Source organism: Ahaetulla prasina, chromosome 3 (genome assembly GCF_028640845.1).
Source record: "Ahaetulla prasina isolate Xishuangbanna chromosome 3, ASM2864084v1, whole genome shotgun sequence".
Classification (NCBI taxonomy): Eukaryota; Metazoa; Chordata; class Lepidosauria; order Squamata; family Colubridae; genus Ahaetulla; species Ahaetulla prasina.
Genome location: NC_080541.1, coordinates 61601141 through 61621634, shown reverse-complemented (window position 1 = coordinate 61621634; position 20494 = coordinate 61601141). Strand labels below are relative to the sequence as shown.

Here is a 20494-nt window from a genome sequence, read left to right as displayed (position 1 = left end):
ACGTGTTGACCCGATACAGGGCAGCGTGAAGACTCAGGTAAGACGGAGGAAGAAAGGAAATCCATGGAGGGAGCAACAGGCACAGGCTCAACAACTTCTTCTGAAACCCTCTACTCTCCTTCCCTGGGTACGGAGGAAGCCATGGAAGCCTCAGAAGCCGAATGCCAGCTGGACGCTCGACGCAAGGAGCCGATGCCAGAGTGGAGGTCGCAACCAGACCTGAAGCTGCAGGGTGAAGCTGTGGGATTTACCCCTATCTCAAGAGTTCTGTCAGAACCACAAGTGAGTGCAGGACAAACCTTGATCCTCCGCTGGAGAGTGGAACAGTAGCCATGCCGCAGGAGCTCTAGAGAATGGGGTTTCCTGCCACTGTCACATAGCCAGTCACTGGCTAGTCTCCTGGAGCAGTTGAGCCAACTCAGCGTGAACAGGACAGCCCAGCCCCTTGGCACTGGGCAGCTTAGGTGAATGTTGACACACCCAACATTCACCTTTCCGAGCCAAGGAGTTACAGCACAGGACCGGAGCATCAGCCTCTTTTCCATTCAGCCCTGAGTGGCTCAACTCCCAGCCTTACTCTGCAGCCCAGCCCAGTGGTGGGCTCCCTCCACCCCAGGGCACAAGCGATCCAGCAACTAACCCTGCTGAGGCAACCCAGCCATGGAATGCAGAGTCCGCCACAGGGATTCTGGAGTCTGCCTACTCCACAGGACTAACCCGGGTTCGGGTTGCCATTAGCAAGCCAAATCTCTCCCGGGTGGGCTTTCTACTGGGACAAGGATGGGTGCAGTGCCAGTGGACACCGACCCCAATCCAGCAGCCACTACCATTCCAGCAGCCTGGTCTCTTTCAGTAGCCAGCTGTTGCGCAGCAGCAAGCCCCAATCCAGCCATAACAATACCTTAAGCAGCAATCCCTCAACAGGTCCAGGCTCAACAGCATGTGCCAACAGCTCTGCAGCAAACCCTGGTTCAGCAGCAAGCACCTGGCCAGCCAGCCATGCAAGCCCAGCTGTCGGTCCCGCCAGTTGCTCCTCCGCCACGGTTTCAGACAACTTTTGATGGGACTCCTGGGAAGTTGGCGTACTTCCTCAACCCTGTCTGAGCCCACATCGACCAATATGGAAATCAATACCCATCTCACAGGGAATTGATTTCTGCCATCTCAGATGGCATGAACGAAGGAGCGGCGGCAGAATGGATAGCTGAACTTCATGACAAGGAGGCTCTTGAGCTAGAAAACGCTGATGAGTTCATCCAACCGATGCAGTTTAGGTTCAACAACGTTGCCCAGCAAGTAGACGCTGAAGCCCAAATTAAAGCAAACTGAAACAAGGTGGAAGAACCGCAAAAGAATTAATATGGGAGTTTCGGAGGCTGGCTGAGGAGTTGCGAGACTGGTCAGAGCGCCTGATGGTGCATACCTTCAAAGAAGCCCTGGATCCGGATCTCAGACAAGCCTGCGGCATAAGGGGAATACCAGACTGGATACAGTCATGGTATAACACTGCCATCATTCTGGACCTAGAGCATCACCCTCACAGCAAACCAGCTGCGGATAAACCAATTAGGAGACCATTAGGACGCTGGGCACAGATGAAGAACCCGGAAGAGCCCCCTCCCACACCATCTGGGACTATCAAATGCTACCTGCATGGTCAGCAAGGGCACTGGGTCTCAGAATGCCTGGCTCCAATCCCCATTTCTCAAACCAGGTCGTCTGCTCGAGCTGGAGCAAGGAAAATCCCGCAGAAATAGCTGGACAAAGGACGGAGCATCAAACAGGCTGCAGAAGTCCCACTCCTGCCCATCGAAGCAGAGGGAACTCTAGCCAGCAGATCTCCTCCAGTCTCCCCGAGGGAAAGCAGTGGCGATGACAACCCGATGGTCCTCAAAATTACGTTAGCAGTCCCAGAGATGGGGGTTCAAGGGGAAGTAGAAGCCATCATAGACACCGGTTACACGTGATGCCTAATCAGTCTCCCCATAGTTGAACAGTTGGGCATACGCACAAGGCCCCTGGTGCACCTCATCAGCTTCAAGCAAGTCAGCAGAACGCTAATTGGCAGGGCTCCTGCCACCTTGGTCACTGAGCTTGTCAGACTAGAAATGGGGTGCCATCAGGAACTCTTCCGGTTTGTGGTCGCCCCAAAGATGACCAACTCAGTCATATTGGGACTTGCAGGGTTGGTAAGTGGGGCCCCATCATCTCTTAGGATGGCAGCTATAGGAGGCTAGTCATTGGCATTGGGCCATTGTCACCAGTAAGGCAGAACCATCCCCCAGAACTCACCACCCCAAAGGAGACTACCGCGCTGGAACCTACAGCTCCGGCCCGAGACGCCTTACCTGGTAGCCAGCAAGTGCCCAAGGAATATCGAGACTTATGGAGAGGGGTTAGCAAAAAGGACTGCAATTTCATCCCCCCTCACTGCTCAACTGACTGCGTGATACAATTTGTGCCAGGGGCTAAATTACCCAAGCCAAAAATGTATTCCATAACTCCAAAAGAGATTGAGAAATTGAGGAAGTAGATAGATACCAATCTGGAACGCAGCTTCTTCCAGTCCACAAAATCCAAAGTGGCGGCCCCAGTGCCTCCACTTTCTCTTAAAAGAGAAAAAGGATGAGGGGATGAGGCTCTGCATTGATTTTTGTGGAATCAACGCTGTGTGCGTGGAAGACACCTATCCCCTCCCACTCATGAAAGACATGCTTAACAACTTGTCGAAGGGCAAGGTATTTACCAAACTGGACTTAAGGGAAGCCTACTACCCAGGGGTGAAATCTACTTACTTTCCCTACTGGTTCGGAAGTGCATGCGCCGCACGCATACCTTCTGCACATGCGGGCAGGTGGGCGGAGCTTCACACTACCGTTGCTACCGGTTCTCTGAACCACCCACTGCCATCATTACCGGTTCGGCCAAACCGTTCTGAAACAGTAGCATTTCACCCCTGCTACTACCGCATAAGGACCAGAGAGGGGGATGGGTGGAAGACTGCTTTCAACTGCCCACTTGGCAGTTTCCAATTTAAAGTAATGCTTTTAAATTCAGACTGCAAGGAGCCACCGCAGTGTTCATGCAATTCATCAATGAAGTGCTACATGAGCCTCTGTATAAGGGGGTCCTTATTTACTTAGATGACATTTTCATATTCAGCAAGACCCTTCAGGAACACGTGAAACTCATCTGGCAAGTGCTGAAAAAACTCCTTGCTGCCAAACTTCATGCGAAGCTGTCAAATGTGAGTTTCACAAAACCTCCTTAGACTACTTGGGCTACCAAATTTCCAGCGGAAGCATAGAGATGGACCCAAGGAAAGTGAAAGCAGTTTTTGATTGGCAACCCCCATGCACCCAGAGGGAACTTCAGAGCTTCCTGGGGTTAGCTAACTTCTATAGGTAATTCATCCTGGCTTTTGTAGAGATGGCTCTACTCCTAACCAAACTTTTGAAAACAGGGTCCCTGCTGACGAAGCGAAAGCCAACACAACCAATTGCTAGGACAATGGATTGCCAAAAGCCTTTGAGAACCTAAAGAGAACCTAAAAAGACTGTTTGCACCCAGATCCAGAACAGCAATTCATCATATAAGCCGATGCCAGTGATGTGGCGGTGGCTGCAGTACTCCTACAAAGGAACAACAGAGGACAATTACTGCCCTGCACCTACATGTCCAAAAGCTCAATGACACAGAGAGATGATGGGCCATCTGGGAAAAAGAGGCTTATGCAGTTCGCTGGACTTCACTCTCTTGGAGGCATTTGCTAGAGGGGAGTAAAGTGCCTTTCGAGGTCTGGACTGATCAGAAAAACCTTGAGGCCCTAAAGACTCACAGGAAACTGTCTCCCATACCAGCAGGAAAAAAAACTGTTAGTAGATGCCCTATCGAGGAAGCCTCAATTTGAGAGCCACCTGGAGGAAGTGGTCCATGCCATCTTTCCCCACTCACAATCAGTTGCCCAAGTCACCACCAGGAGCCAAGCCGGACAACCACATGACCCAAATCGGGATGGATTGACAGTTAAATGGAAAGCAGCACTACCAATGGACCCTTGGCTCACCAACAATAAAGACGTTCTGGCCATGAGAGAGGAACTAGCGTGGAAAGGATCCAAATTATATGTCCCAGCAAGCCTGCGACTTGAAGTACTCCAGCACAGCCATGACTCCAAACTGGCTGGCCATTTTGGATTCCTGAAAACTCTACACCTCACTAGGAGACAAGTCTGGTGGCCAAGGATGAAAGCAGAGATGGAAGACTACATAAGAAGCTGTGCGACATGTACAATGATGAAGTCGAAACCTGGAAAACCGCCAGGACTTCTTCAGCAAGTGGCAAGCCCTGGCAGACCTTGGGAAGAAATTGCTATGGATTTTATAGTTGAACTCCCAGAAAGTGGGGGGAGCACAGTAATTTGGATAGTTATTGATCAATTTTCAAAGCAAACCCATTTCACTGCTTGCTCCAGACTACCGTCTGCAAAGAAATTTGCAAAACTTTTCATCAAACACATCTACCGCCTTCATGGAATAACCCGCTGCATCATCTCAGACCAAGAAGTCTAGTTAACTGCAAAATTCTGGAGAGAATTCTTGAGGTCCATTGGATCCACGCAAGGGCTTAGCTCGGCTTTTCATCCGAGCACGACAGAGCAGTGGAACGTACAAACGCAATGGCAGCGCAATACATAAGATGTTATGTGGATTACCAACAAGAGAACTGGGCAGATCTATTACCATTTGCAGAGGTGGCTTACAACAAAGAGGGCTGGACTGACCCCTTTCCAGGTCACGAGAAGCATGGAGTTTGTCCCCATGCCTGAGTTGCCCAAAGAGCCCCCTTTGTCCGTGTCTCTAACGGAATGGATGGAGTCATTAAAAATGGGGTAGGAAAATACGAAGAAAGTGGTGTCAGAAGCCGCAGAAGAATATAAAAAACAGGCAGACAAGCACTGTTCGCGCCAACCCCCCTTGCGGGTGGGAGATAAGGTTTTCTATCCACTGAATACATATGATTAAGGCTACATGGCAAGAAACTGGGACACAAGTTCCTAAGTCCTTTCCCAATGGTAAAAATAATTAATCCAGTGACAGTTCAGCTTAGCCTCCCTCACATTCTAGGGAAAATACACTGTCTTTCATTGTAGCTTCCTGAAACCCTCAGTTGGGTCCAACCTAAGACCTCAAGCCTAACCACCTCCTACTCCTATAGTGGTACAAGGAGAAACCTATTATGAAGTCAAGAAAATATTAGATTCTAAGCTATATAGGGGTCGATTACAACTTAGTACACTGGAAAAGGTACCCTTTGTGACTTCCTGTTTGGCACCGTAGGGACTTCCTGTTTGGCACCGTAGGTGATGGCGCCAACCTCTGGATTATGTGGAATCGCTAGGACAGCTTAAATCTGCTGTCCAGCGGTTCGAAAAACCCTCTCTTCGGGAGAAGAAGAGATGGTGAGCTGAGGGCAGAGGTTGAATTTCCCTAAAGCCCCTGAGAAAAAAGGGGTTTGAAGGGTTAAGTTCCCTCCAGCAACCCGAAGTGCTCCAGATCCGAGGATTTTTCTGCTTTGGCGGAACCAATCACCACGACCAAACACCGAGATTTATTTTGGACAATAAAGGATTATACCGGACAGAACGAAAGTGGGAGAACTTTATGCAAGTAGCCAAGCCAATTCCCCGTTACTTTGTAACAAGCTTGAAAACAGCAAGAAAATGGAGGCAAATTGTTAACAAGTTAACGAGTGGAAAGCGAAAGTGATACTTTTAGCGTTTGCCGTCTGCTGCTGGTAAATTGCATGTTATTTGCTACTTTAACTCTTTAACTCTTTGCTGCCTGCTGATAGAATCTAGGGGAGATTTTTAAATATTGCTTTAAAAGACTGTGTTTCTCAGAGGTTAAGAAGATTTAAAGTGAATATTAAGTTGGAAATAAATAAATAATTTTATAGAAGATGGCAGCCAAACAATTAAAGTCTACTGTAACAAAGGGCTCTGGAATTTCATCAGCTGGTGCCTCTCCAGCTCATACAGCAGAGACTAGAACATTGAACTTAGAGGCGGTACAAGAGAACTTAAAAGACTTTATGCAAGAAAAATTTAAAGTAATAACTGATGAGATGTCTGAAATGAAAGAGCAGATATTAGAAATTCAAGTGGGAAATAAAGAAGTTAAGGAAGGATTTGTAATTGCAGTACAAAGTTTGGCAACAAATGTGATTTTATTAGAAGAGGAAGTTGAAGAAATTAAGCAACATAATTCAAAATTAGAAAATAAAATGGCTGAATTTCAAAGGAAAATGGAAAAAACAGATGATGAAATAGTTTTGATACAATATAGAAATATGGAATTTGCTCTAAGAATCTGTGGTTTGAAAGAGAATAAAGAAGAGAATTTAAGGGAATTTTTTTCTGAAGTATTTGCTGAGATATTAGCAGCTCGTCCAGCAGATGTGGCTTATCAAATTGATAAAATATATCGTGTGAATTCTTGGATAGCAAGGCAAAAAAAGTTGCCAAGGGATGTTGTTATTTATTTTACAAATAGAACAGTGAGAAATCAGATTTTGCAAGCCTCATATAAGGGGGAGAAGATTCAGATTGCTGGTCAAGATATTTTAATATTAAAGGAAATTCCACCAAAAATGTTAAGGGCTAGGAAGGAATTTGCCTTCCTGGTGAATGAACTTAAAAACGTCAGATTGAATATAGATGGGATATTCCAACTGGTATAATAGTATATTATGCAGGAAAGTACATCGTCTCAATACAGTTGGAAAAGCAAGAGAATTTTATGTTGAGGCATTAAAGTTGGAAGTCTTCCTCCATTGGAAGCTAGAAGAAGGAGACTGAAGTGAAGGAAAGAGAAGTGAAGCAGGTACAAGAACAGATTGTGATGGAAGAAGATTTATTACAAGTGTTGGAAATACCTACGGGTTCAGACTCAAAAGAACAAAGGCTGACAAGAGCTGCTGCTAAACGCAAGGAACAAGAGATGAAGGCACAACAACAACTGGCAACTACTACAACGGAAACAGTGGGAGGAGCAAGGCCTAAAGCAAAATGTGATCTCGGCTAGTGTTCCAAAAGTTTCCTTTGGCCGATAATGGCAATTAAACTATTATCTTGGAATGTTAATGGTTTGAATTCACATGAAGAGAAGGAAAGTATTTCACTATTTGAAACAATTTAAAATGACATTACCTGTTTACAAGAAACACATATTAGATCTTTAGACCAGAAATATTTGATAAATTCAAAACTGGGAGTACATTTTGTTGCCTCCTCTTTGGAAAAAAATGGTTTAGTTATATATATAAAGAAGGATATATCAGCAAAATTAATTGAGGTGGATAAGCAAGGAAGATACATTGCTATTGAACTTTTGTTGGAGGAAAGAAGACATTATTAATAGGAGTTTATGCTCGAATCAACAACAAGAAAATTTTTTCAAGTTTTACATAAAAGAATAGTATTTTGGGATTATAAATCATATATATTAATGGGTGATTGGAATGGTGTGTTGGATACTCAAAAAGACAAAAAAAGTTTAAGGAAGATATCAAGCCGGGCGAAATTACCAAAGGCTTTTTTTGAAATGATGGAGGACTTGGAATTAAGAGATATTTGGAGAGAACATAATACAGAAGAGAGGGATTTTACCTTCTTTTCTGACAGGCATCAATCATTTTCGAGGATTGATTTTATTTTGATTACTAATGATTTGTATTCTAGAGTGAAGAAGACTAAGATTTGTTCAAGAACTCTATCTGATCATAGTCCGGTTTGGATTGAATTTGATCGGGAAAGGAGGCTAAGAGATCATGGAGGTTGAATGAGAATTTGTTTAAATATGAACAAAATGTAAATGAATGTAAAAAGCAAATGAAAGAATTTTTTATTATGAATATGAAAAAAGAGACATCTATAGAGATGATTTGGGACGCCAGCAAGGCTTATATGAGAGGAAATCTTATACAAATGAATATTAAATACAAAAATAAATTGCAGAAAAAGAAAAAGGAACTGGAAGAGGAAATTAAAAAGAAAGAACAATTATTGATAAATAGCCCAGGAAATAGTAAAATAAAAGAATCAATAAATATATTAAGAGGTCAGTTTAATATGTTGATGGCAGATCAAGTAGCAATTAATTTACAATATGTAAAACATAATACGTTTAATAATGCCAATAAGCCAGGAAGATGGCTTGCCTATTTAATAAGGAAAAACAGAAATCACGAACGATTGATAAATAGAATATAGGGTAAGGAAGTTTATCAAAAGAACTTGATTAAAAAAGCATTTATAGAGTATTATAGTAAGTTATATTCTAGGGATATGATTGATGATACAGAGATAGAAAGATATTTACAACAACAAAATATTTGTGAGCTTACAGAAAATCAAAGAGAAGAACTGAATCAATTAATTACTTCAGAGGAAATTTTGTTAGCAATTAAGCAACTTAAAATCGGTAAAGCACCAGGTACAGATGGTTTAACAGCTGTTTATTATAAAAATTTACAAAATGAGATGGTTGAACCACTTAAAGAGTTATTTAATAAAATTCAAATGGGAGGAGATGTTCCCCCTTCATGGAGGACAGCCTTTATTTCGTTAATACCGAAGGAAGATCGAGATGGTATTAAAGCAGAGAATTATAGGCCTATATCACTTTTAAATACTGATTACAAGATATTTACCAAGATACTTGCTAATAGATTAATGCCAGTGATGAATCAAATAATTCATAATGATCAGTCAGGATTTATTAAGGGTAGGCAGATGAGATATAATGTGAGGCAAATCGTAAATTTACTTGAATATTTGGAATGAAATAACCAAGTCTCAGCGGCATTACTTTTTTGGGATGCTGAAAAAGCTTTTGATAGATTGGATTGGCAGTTTTTGTTTAAAGTAATAGAAAAAATGCAATTTGGGGATTATTTTATCCATGCAATTAAAGCAATATATCAGAAGCAAACAGCACAAATAATAGTAAATGGTGGGTTAACAGAAACTTTTAAAATTGGGAAAGGGACGAGACAGGGATGTCCCTTGTCCCCATTACTTTTTATTTTAACTTTAGAAATTCTTCTGAATAAAATATGTGATTCCGATTGAATAAAGGGAATTAGAGTTAAACATCAAGATTACAGATTAAGAGCTTTTGCAGATGACCTGGTTGTTACTGTATCTCAACCAATATACTCAGTTACTGGTTTAAAAGATATAATTGGTCAGTATGGCAAAGTATCTGGATTTAAGGTGAATCAGCAAAAGACAAAGATGATAACTAAAAATATGAATATACAACAAAAAGAAGAGTTAGAAAGAACTACAGGTTTTGAAATTGTTAAAAAGGTTAAATATTTAGGAATATATATTACAGCTTCAAATGTTAAATTATACAAAAATAATTATGAGGTATTATGGCAGAAGTTATGGAAAGAAATGGAGAGTTGGAAGAAGTTACAACTATCTTTGCTGGGAAGAATAGCGGCTATAAAAATGAATGTTTCAATATGGACAATTACAAGCTAGATGGAAATTAGATCAAAAAATAGGTGTTAAGCAAACTGAGGATAATTTGTTAAAACAAATGAGAGATCAAGGCCAACAGTATATTAAGAGGTTGTATAATGTATCAGTAGAAATAGACTCAGAGACTGAATTGGTTAAGGATTGTATGATTAAGTGGGCACAAAATTTTCAGCAACCAATAATGTTGGAAACTTGGGAAAGAATTTGGGTGAGGAATGTTAAATTTACATAAGTGCAAAATATGAGAGAAAATTTTTATAAGATGTTTTATAGATGGCATTTAGACCCCAAAAAGTTGTCATGTATGTATCCTAATGTACAGGCTAAATGTTGGAGATGCGATTGTGAAGATGCCACTTATTACCATATATGGTGGACTTGTAAAAAAGTTAAAGCATTTTGGATTAAAGTATGGTGGATCATGCAGAATATTTTGAAAAAGATTAAGTTTACTCCACAGTTCTTTCTACTAGGAATAATTATGGATTGTACAGCTATAGAGACTAAATTGATTTTGAACTTAATAACAGCCACAAGACTTTTGATTGCTCAATATTGGAAGAAAGAAGAATTACCTACAATTGAAGAATGGACACTTAAAGTATCAAATCTGGCAGAAATGGCAAAAATCTCTGCTTACTTGAAAGACTATACACAAGAAAAATATATTTTAGAATGGAAAATGTGGATTGATTATATTCAAAATAAGTATCAGATAAAAAAATATCGAATAGCATATGAGTAAATTTAGGAAATATTTTGTATTAGATATATTTCTGAAGGAGAGGGGAATTGAGAGTGTGATTAAGTGTGGAGAGACTAGAGATTATAATTTAGGAATTATTTTAGATTATGATTGTTAGTTTTGATACCCTGCATTTTGTTCTGGGAAGTCGGGGTGGGGGGGTGGGGGGAGGGGAATTGGGGGGTTGAGGCTAGAGATGGAGTGATGGTGAATGTACAGGGATTATTGAAGATGTATAAATATAATTAATGTAGGGTCGGGTCTGCCCAGTTACCATTTTAGAACTGTGGGGAGGGAGAAAAGAGAGAGTAGGAGGTAGGAAAGAGGAGAAGAGGAAGGAAGAGGGGTAGAAGAGGGAGAAGGAAGGTGTAGGGTGGAGGGAGGAGAGGATGTAGATAAGAGAAGGAGAGGAAGGTCTGGAAAGTAAAAGAAGGTAGAAGAGGGAAGAGTGTTAAAAAGGGGGGTGGTGACTGGGCAGGCCCGACTAAATGTATATAACTGTACATTGAATGAGTTGTTTGACATGATTGTAAAAATAAAACTTTTTTACTAAAAAAAAAAAAAGGAAAAGGTATCCTTTGTCTGGAGCAACCTGGGTTAAGAATTGGAATGTGAAAGCAGATAGGTTAGTGAAACAATTCCATGACAAGTACATGGACAAGCCAAAGGGCCCCCTGGGGGGGGGGAGGAGTGGTTAGGAATATGATTAACCCCCCTGTATTATTCTTTTTCTAGAACACATGTCTTTTCTGGGGGGGGGGGCAGCCACTCAGACCTGGAAGCCATTTTCTACCTTTGTGCCTTCAGGCTTCAGGACTGCCACAAATTCAATTTGTGGGAAATTGGGAGGGGGGATTGTATAGAATGAAAAAGATATGTAGTCAAAATAAAATTCTTTATAGAAAGTCAAGGCCATTGTGCCCTGCAGCTGTGTTGAGAAAGATGAGGAGGTATCTTCTGTTCCGGACGGTACCTGATTGGATGTTTGGTGGACATGTGGGTGAGGGGCAAGGTCTTGAACTTTCTTCTGGGTGTAGAAAACCCAGATGCTCTCAGATTCGGGTTTTCCCACCTGTGCTAATATGTTATCTCTAATAAAAGTTAGCTTTGAGGAACTTCAAGCCTCGGAGTTTTATTTTGTTGGGGTGTTACTTGGAACCCTGACAAACTGCTCACTGCCTTCATAGATCACAAGTGTGTTTTTTAATTCCATGATAGAAACATTCTTTGGAAGAAATTAGCCACATTAAACATGGAACCCATACACATACTCCTGATTAAGGCCCTCCATTCAAAACCTAATTGAAAGTGTATAGTGCTGTAAAACCCTACCCATCAAAAAGTCAACTGTAGGTCCCTTTTATCTTTAGATATCTAAAATCCCTACTTGAAAGAACAGTCCCCTGGGACCTGAACTGAAGATTGTCCTGTTTCCTCTTGGGCTCTAACATATGCAGTGTTATCACAACTATTAAGTTTATACACAATGCAGTTCAGCTAAGAATCTTTTACTGTGATGGCGAACCTATGGCACACGTGCCACAGGTGGCACGCAGAGCCTCTTTGCGGGCACTCCAGCCATCGCCCCAGCCCAGCTCCACTGTGCGCCTCCCGCAGCCAGCTGGTCTTTCGGTTTCTGCTGCACATGTGCAGGGTGTGTGTGAGGCACATGTGTGGGGGGGTGGGGCGCATGCGTGAGGTGTTCACATTGCATTTTGGGGTTCACCCATGCGTCCCCCATGCCCTGTTTTGGGCCTGCACCAACCTGGAAGCCAAAATGGGGCACGGGGACGCAGTGCAAAGCCCCTCACACTCCACCATTTTGGGCCTGGAAAGCCTCCTGCACCAACCTGGAAGCCAAAAGGGGCACCAAGGGCATGCACGGGGAACACACACGCATGCACAGGGAATGCATGTGCATGCACAGGGGCAGGGCGCATGCATAAGGGGTGCTTTCATTGCATTTTGGGGGTTTGGGCATGCACACGTGCATTTGTGCACACACTTTGGGCACTCAGCACCAAAAAGTTTAACCATCACTGATCTATTATATTAAATAGATTGGTGTATTGAGTAAAAGCAATGTGTTTATCTGAACACCGATGTTTGTATTAAGCACATATTTTTTTATTGAATTTTCTCCTACCTATTTCATCTTGTAAATAGACCTTTTATTTAACTTTATTTTAGTTTATTGATATGATCATAAGACCAATCAATCAATGAATGACTTCTAATGTACATCACAATGGAGTTGCCAACACAAGGGAGTTCCCTCTGGTAAGGAGGATTGGTTCTTAAACAAACAAACAAACAAACAATAAACCCCCTAGGCCCTCAGCTTCAAGCAAAGAGGGCAAGTTGTCGGGGGAAGGGCCTGCTAATGCGGATAATTACTTTAAAGGCTGTTCCCTGTAGAATTTCTCCCAGGCTGTTGGCCAGGGCAATTAGGTCTCTAATTCTCACCACAGTGAGTGATGGCTTTTCCTATCTAATACAGGATTGAGATAAATAAATACCCGGGCAACACCAGGTTATCAGCTAGTATATACTAAAATTATCAAATTTATTAAATACCAAAGTTTGTAAAACTATGCAATATATATTAATGCAAGGAAAGGTTTTTTCTAAACTGGATATTTTTGTTTAAACATTCTTACAACTATTATTGCTGTATTCATTTTCCTAAGTGGGAGTTACTTTCTTTATATATATTGCCATGGTATTATATTTAAAACGGCTGGAAAATATTTACATTATAAAACATGTTTTACACATGTTTTAAAATTAATTAGAATGCAAATTAAAATTATTTTTATTTTATTACTTGTTTAACTCAATGTTTGTAAATAGAAAAAAATAGTTCAGCCAATGTTATTTTGGAAGCTTCACACAATTACCATCACAATGGAAAATGCCAGAACATTTTGCAACAGATTGCTCACACAACAAATATGGAGAGCAACATAAGTGTTGTTTCTTTGAATATTAAACAAGAGAAAACATATTGGAGAAAAATTACCTTTGTTGGTTGTTTAATAACAGAACTATAGTTATCGGATTAGTATCACCAAGTCCAAAGTGAAGACAAGTACAATAGAGCAGGTGTGTCAAAGTCAAGGCCCATGGGCCAAATCTGGCCCATGGGGTGCTTAGATCTGACTCGCAGGATCAACCTGGAAATAGCAAAGAACCAGTTTGTGGTGCTTCTGCCAGTAAAAACGGAGCTCAGGAGGGCCTCCTGTGCTCTGTTTTCAGCTGCGACGGCCTCCTCCAGCTCTCTGCCAGCAAAAATGGAAGTTGGGAGGGCAGTTTTCACTGGCAGAGGGCTGCAGGAAGATGTCCCCAGCCATCATAGCTGTCCCCGACACTAGTGACATTGAGCTGGCCAGGCCTCCCTGGCCACACACAGAAACACACACACACACCACGCCAGGGGTGAAATCTAAAATATTTTGCTACCTACTCTGTGGGTGTGGCTTGGTGGGTGGGTGTGTCCTGTGACTGAGTGGGCGTGGCCAACTCAATGTCACTCACAGCCATGCCCACTCAGTCACAACCCCCCACCAAGCCACGCCCACAGAACCCAGTAGGGGAAAAAAAATAATTTCTATTCTGCCTTTTCCCTTTCCCTAGCCACCTGTTCCTTCCTTCAACTAGGCCACGGAGCCGCCACCTGCCTCAACGGGGTCAGGGAATGTACCATTCCCCAACTCTAGCCTTTCTCCGGAGCTGCCGCCCACTCACCGCCCGCTTGCCGCTTGCTCGCCCTTCGCCTTTGGTCAAGGGCCGGGGCCCAGGGACACTCGATTCCCTGAGGCCTTGGAGTCGCCCCCTGCTCGTCGCCTCCTCAACCGGGTCGGAGAACGCACCATTCCCCGACACCAGCCTTGTCCCAGAGCCGCCGCCCGCTCTTCCTTCACCACGCGGCATATACTTACTTTCTTCCAGCGGCTGGCTGCCGGGAAAAGCAAGCATCCAAAAGTTACCGGAGTTCCTCTCCTTGAATATGCCGCCTTATTCTATGCGCCAGCTGCGTAAGCGCACACCCAACCTGCCGCTGATAAATAAATGAAATAAACGGGTGTGCGCTTGCGCCGTCGGTGCATGGAACACGCAGCAATGGCGGCAGCAGATTCAAGGAGAGGGACTCTATCTTTTGGACTCTTGTCTTTCCTGGCAGTCAGCCGCTGGAAGAAAGTAAGTATACGTTGTGTGGTGAAGGAAGAGTGGGCAGCAGCTCCGGGGAAAGGCCAGAGTCAGGGAATGGTGCATTCCCTGACCCGGTTGGGGAAGGCGGCGGCTCCGGGGCCTCGGGGAATGGGCCCCAGCCCCTGACCCGAGGGCGAGCAGGTGGAGAGCCACCTTCCCGGTGTTCCGGTGTCCAGCTTGCGAAGGCTGGACTGCGGGCCGTGGAGTGGTTCGGGGGCATGGCCAGCCAGCGATTGCTACCGGATTGGCGAACCAGAACCAAACTCCACTACCTACTCGCCCGATCCGGTCCGATCCGGTAGCATTTCACCCCTGCACCACGCCCATAAAGTCAAACACAATCCTGATGTGGCCCTCAATAAAATTGAGTTTGACACCCCTGCTATAGAGGGTCCTGAAGTTTTTAAAAGTTAATTACTGCTATTTATTTATTTATTTATTTATTTATTTACATTTATATCCCGCCCTTCTCCGAAGACCCAGGGCGGCTTACAGTGTGTAAGGCAATAGTCTCATTCTATTTGTATATTTATATATATATTTATATATTTATATATACTGCTAGTCTTCAATAATGTCTTATTATTGGATTTAATTATGCTTTGCAAACCTTTTTTTCATTTACAAAAAAATTAAACAGAGAGCCAACATTTGGAAATACCATTTTTAAAATCTGCCTTTGCAGACATATTACAAATTGAAAAAATATGAGAGTTACCATCACCACTATCAATAACACATTCCAGAATTCAACACATTCAGATACAAACATTTCACATCATTAAAAAATGATTGAAAACTTCTCCAAAAAAATTAAAATACTGTATCTCACATTTCACATCAAAATTCAGCAGTTTCTTTAGAATCAGCAATGAAGTTGAAGCAAATTTATATTCTACAAAATTCAAAATCAGCTCATCAACATTGATGCACAGCCTATACATGACACATAGTGAAGCAAAAATCTTAATTCTGCTTTGCTCTTTTTTGGGAAATCCTGCATGCTAAATCAAATAAAGAGAAGATGTTTATTATGCAGGAAATTGGATTTTGAAGCAGTTTTGCTCCACACCCCAACTGAATATAGAAAACAGTACCTACACCGCATTTCCAAGTCCTTTCACAAGGGAACATCTATGTCTATCCTAAGTACATTATTTCTAATGATGTTTGTGAAAGAAACAGTATCGATAGTTTATAAAGAATTTGCTGTATCTTTGATATATTTTGAAACAATCATGACTGTACTCTTCCATTTAATTGCAAAAACATTAAAAACTGTAAAATATTTCATAGTTTCTAAAAGTATGAATAAAATAACTGTTTAAAACGAAAGGCATTCTAGTCAGTGTACAATAGAATCTGAATTAAAATAAATATATGAAAGTATACGCATATCGATTTAGATGTTATTGCATACTAGTTAATAATTATGTGAAAATTAAAATTTTGTGTAAAAGATAGGATTAAATAATATGAAATAAGGAAATGGAATGTAATAATAAGGAATATGTTTATATGTATTGAAATGAATGATACTCAAACATCGCGCCTTTTTCACAATGATATGTATAAATTTTAAAAAATAAAATAAAAACTTGATTAAAATTTTTTTCATTTGTCAGTAAAATATCCAAGTAACATGATTGAGCAGGGAAAATGAAGAGTGGATAGCATTTTAGATCTTAGATTTTACCTCTGATCTTTGAAAGGAGATTATTAGAAAAGAATGGAAAATTAAATTAGAACCCAACATTTATAGCAGTACTAGAATAGTTAGATGAATTAATGAATGAACAAATCAATAAATTATTCTGTGGAGAACGAAGTGATATGGTGAGAACTTCAAATAGTATGCCAAAAGGTAGATGAAAGCATCCACCTCACTTTGAAATAAATAAATCTATAATTATTTATATAAAATCACTGGGATATTAACTCATAGAAGAGTGGTCTTGCCTGAAGGAAGGAGGAACGGCCACATTATTGAAGAAAAGAATAACTTTTACAGGAACAGAAAAAATAAACAGAAAAGCTTAATTACAGGTGATGCTTTTCTTGGATACTCACTGTAGAGATTGTATGCTAATTGGGGTTCTAATACCACAAAATCATAGTGATATGGAAAGGTCTCTGTTTAATATGATCATATTTGGATTTCACTTAAGTAAGATCAGATAAATTTAAGATGTTAATGGTACAAACACTGTAAAAATCAATTTAAAATATTTACTTGTTTTGCAAATCATCTTGTTTAGTATTTTTGTATATTGACCAGAGCAGTCCTACAGAAATTTATAAATTTAGAAAATATTATAATGAATTTGCAGTATTTAGAAGATCAGAAAATCCAATTTACACTTCTGAGTTTTAAACATTCCTTTTAGTTGAAAACCAGTATATTTTAATCAATATGCCAATTATTATTTTATTTGTGACACAGTCAGACAGAATTTGGATTTTTATCCAATTATTGAGACCTGGAATAGTCTGTATTTGAATTGCATAGTCAATTATTCTTATTTCTGGATTCTGTATTTGCAGATTTGCTTACTAACTAAAATGCATTTGTAAGCAAAAGTCAATACTCATAGTGCTTTCACAATCATTCACAGACACGCAGAAATTGTGTCCATGAATCAAAACATATAATTATGGGAGAAGAAAGAAAATCTGAAGCTTATTTAAAAGAGCTAGCCTATAAATGGAGTAATTATCTTTCATCTTGGCAAAAATTTTAAATTGGTTAATACAATAATCTCAATATTTTATTAGATTTATTTTGTACGCTACCTTTCTACATCACCCATAGAGAGAAAAACAAAGAAAAGTAACAAGGAATAACCATACTACAAATTGGAATAAAATGATTGCTCAAGATACACAATAAGGTATCAAAGTTTTCCAGATTAGTTTTCAGATTTCATAAACAAAGTACCTGTCCTAAAAAGGCCCTTTTTGTTATTATCTGCCTCACTTAATTTGGCAAAGGTACTTGGAGAGAAACCTTATACAGAGATCACTAGAATCCAAATAGGTAAATATTAGGAAGAGAGGTTCCTAAGTTACTAAGCCATTTAGTGCTAGTAAATTGAACACTAGTACTTTGAACTGGGTTTGGAAATGGACTATAGACACACTGCAAAGCAACAACATAATATATTTTGCACCTGTCAGTCCAGCTGGGATAGATGCTGATTTGAATGAACCTTAGTTTTTACAGTGTTTCTAAAGACACAGTTGCAGATAAATCATTGTAATTGTCCATAGGAAGTTATGAGACCAGGAATAATTTTTACAAAATAAGCTGGTCACAAACTCTAATTTTATTTTAATAACAGTAAACCTAATGGTAAACCATACTATCTACCTAATCTTTTAAGTAATACTTTTCCAGTACATGTAGAATATTTTCTAGAACGGATATGAATAGTATTCAGAATAAAGAAGAATGAATATTCTTAACCACAAGCATGATTATCAGAAATACTGAATCATTTTTCCATTATTCCAGCACATATTTATGTTATGGTGTAGTAGTCCATGTTACTCAGGGGTGGGTTCTATTTACCTTTACTACCAGTTTGCAACAGGAGCTTGCTTTGCTCACACGCACTTCTACGCATACACAGATCACCCTTCATGACGTTGGGGTGGGTAGGCGGAGCCTCCTGCTGGTTTTACTACTGGTTCCATAGAACTGGACCAAACCGGGAGCAACTCATCACTGATGTTACTGATTCCGAACAGCAGAATGAGGGAGCATTCATCTCAGGGGTGGGTGGGTTGATTTACACAGCTGGTAAAACCTTCTTGGCCTACTTACAACTATTCATATATTTTATTTCTATATGCATATTAATCTGAAACTGAAATTACCAAACTTTCCCCCAAAATACATTATGTATGGCTAAATAACAATTTCAAATGCAAATATAATGCAATAATCCAACCCATTTATGATTAGGACTTTGGATAACAATCTTGAAAAGAGCTCAACTAAGGAAACAGCAGGTTAAGTGCAGTTCTACCTGTCATCAACCCTGAGTTACCTTTTCTTGTCCAATCTGGCAGAGTTACCATGTCATTTATAATCTCGTTTTCTTCTGCCAATTGAAATACTGCCAACATTGTATGACATTTTCACATCATGCCATGTGGCATACAATTACCAGTATCTATCATATACAAAACATTACAAAACCTCCTTGCAACCTATTCTACAGCTAACCAAATTTCTGTGTGATTTACTTTAATATACAGGTCAAAATGAATAGTAAGGAAAAGGATGAGAAACAAAAAATTCCAGAATGTTTGGAGGGGAAGGGAAACCTTTCATTTAGGACAACAGATAAACAAGTGGTTCTTATATATAGACGTACAGTATGTATTCCCAAATAATACATATGTATGTATTTCAGGGGAAGTGACTTTCCCCTATTTTTAATATAGAAAGAAACAGCAGCTTTCTGTCTGGAATCAGATAAAGGACCACCTCAAAGACCAGTCAATTACCATTATACATCTGTGACATCTGCAATTATTTTCAGTCAGTACTTTTGATCCAAAAGTAATGGCTTGTGTGAGCCACAGAAGCAAGCGAGAGCTAATTAAATCTTCTACAACACTTTCTGTCTTCTAGGTATATTTATTAATTACATAATTCATTACTATATAATTTCAGTATAATTGCATTAAGTATTCACTGTGGCAAACTTGGAGTGTTTTGTCTGATAGCACATAGAAATATCTAATAGTCTTATCGATGTTCATCAAACTCCATGATTCTCAATATGCTATTTTTCTCATTCTCAAAACTCTGGCCATTTTTAGCCAAAGAGTGCACTTCTTTTCCTTTTCCTTTCTTTAATTTTCAAGTGGTTTCACTTTTAAAGTAAGAATTAGAATTTTTGTAATAAGAATAAGAATTTTAACACTGGTAAAAGTCAAGCAAGAAACAGAAAGCTATATTATAACAGAAAGATATAAATATTTTATTCCATCTTAAGACCCAGCCAAGAGACACATGTCTTGCATCAAACTAAGCTAACCGGCTTGTCTGAACTTAAGGCGCAGTTTTTAAATACTCTTTTGCTCCTAGCACACACTGTCCATCAGAACGATGCTGGCAATAACTATTTCCGTAAGCTCTAGAAACACCGTTTATGCTTTCTCTCTCTTTTTTTTTTTCACCCCCTCTCAGCAGCCTGTAGAAATGTACGCAAACACTCACGGGCGGGGGCGCGCGCGCGCCCGCTAACCACCGCCTCTTCCTTTTAAAAAAAGGGCTGACAATGCTGCAGACCAGAAAACTCGGGAGTTAGCAGCGCTAGGATAGCTATGAATTACCCTACTTTGGCCCATGAACGCAGAAGCCTTAATACCGTATACGATGGGGAACGCGGAGAGAAAACGCGTATCAGGGACCAGCCCACAAGCACGGAGAAGTAGTGACAGCAGCGGCAGCCATGGCTCCAGCTGCAGCCGCGCCAAAGGTGACAGGCTGGGAGCACCAGAAAGCTTGGGGCTTGCTGCCTCCGGAGCGACCGTTCCAGAGAATGCAAGCCTTTTCGTGGAGGCTCAGAGAAGGCGTGTCGGGAGAGCCGAGAAGGATTCGTGCCTGTTCTAGGAAGGCAAACCGGCTGCAGCACCTCCATTACGAGGAAAGGCAATGCAAGAAAGGGGGTGGGAAGCAGGAGGAGTGTTCTCTTCCTCTCAAACGCTCCGGGGGGAAACACAGCGGAGCGAAACGACTCCCGCTCAGCACACACAGCACCCGGGACCCCAAGAAGGGCGATTCGCGGGGAGCACCACGGTAGTCTGTGCACTGACCCGGGTCCGCACACGTACACGCGCTTGTGAGCACGCACACACTGACACACACACGGACACACATACATACATACATACATACACAGGCACGAATAATATATACATGCCGACGTTCGTCCAACCATCCATCGCATACATTCCATCTATAGACC

The 20494-nt window shown here is 41.0% G+C and overlaps 1 protein-coding gene across 1 annotated transcript in view; it reads right to left on the bottom strand.

Annotated features, from left to right (window-relative positions):
• The window catches only part of ANKRD12 (ankyrin repeat domain 12), a 104597-nt gene that overhangs the window by 83627 nt on the left and 476 nt on the right, over positions 1-20494 (bottom strand). The gene's annotated exons all lie outside the window — the stretch shown is intronic.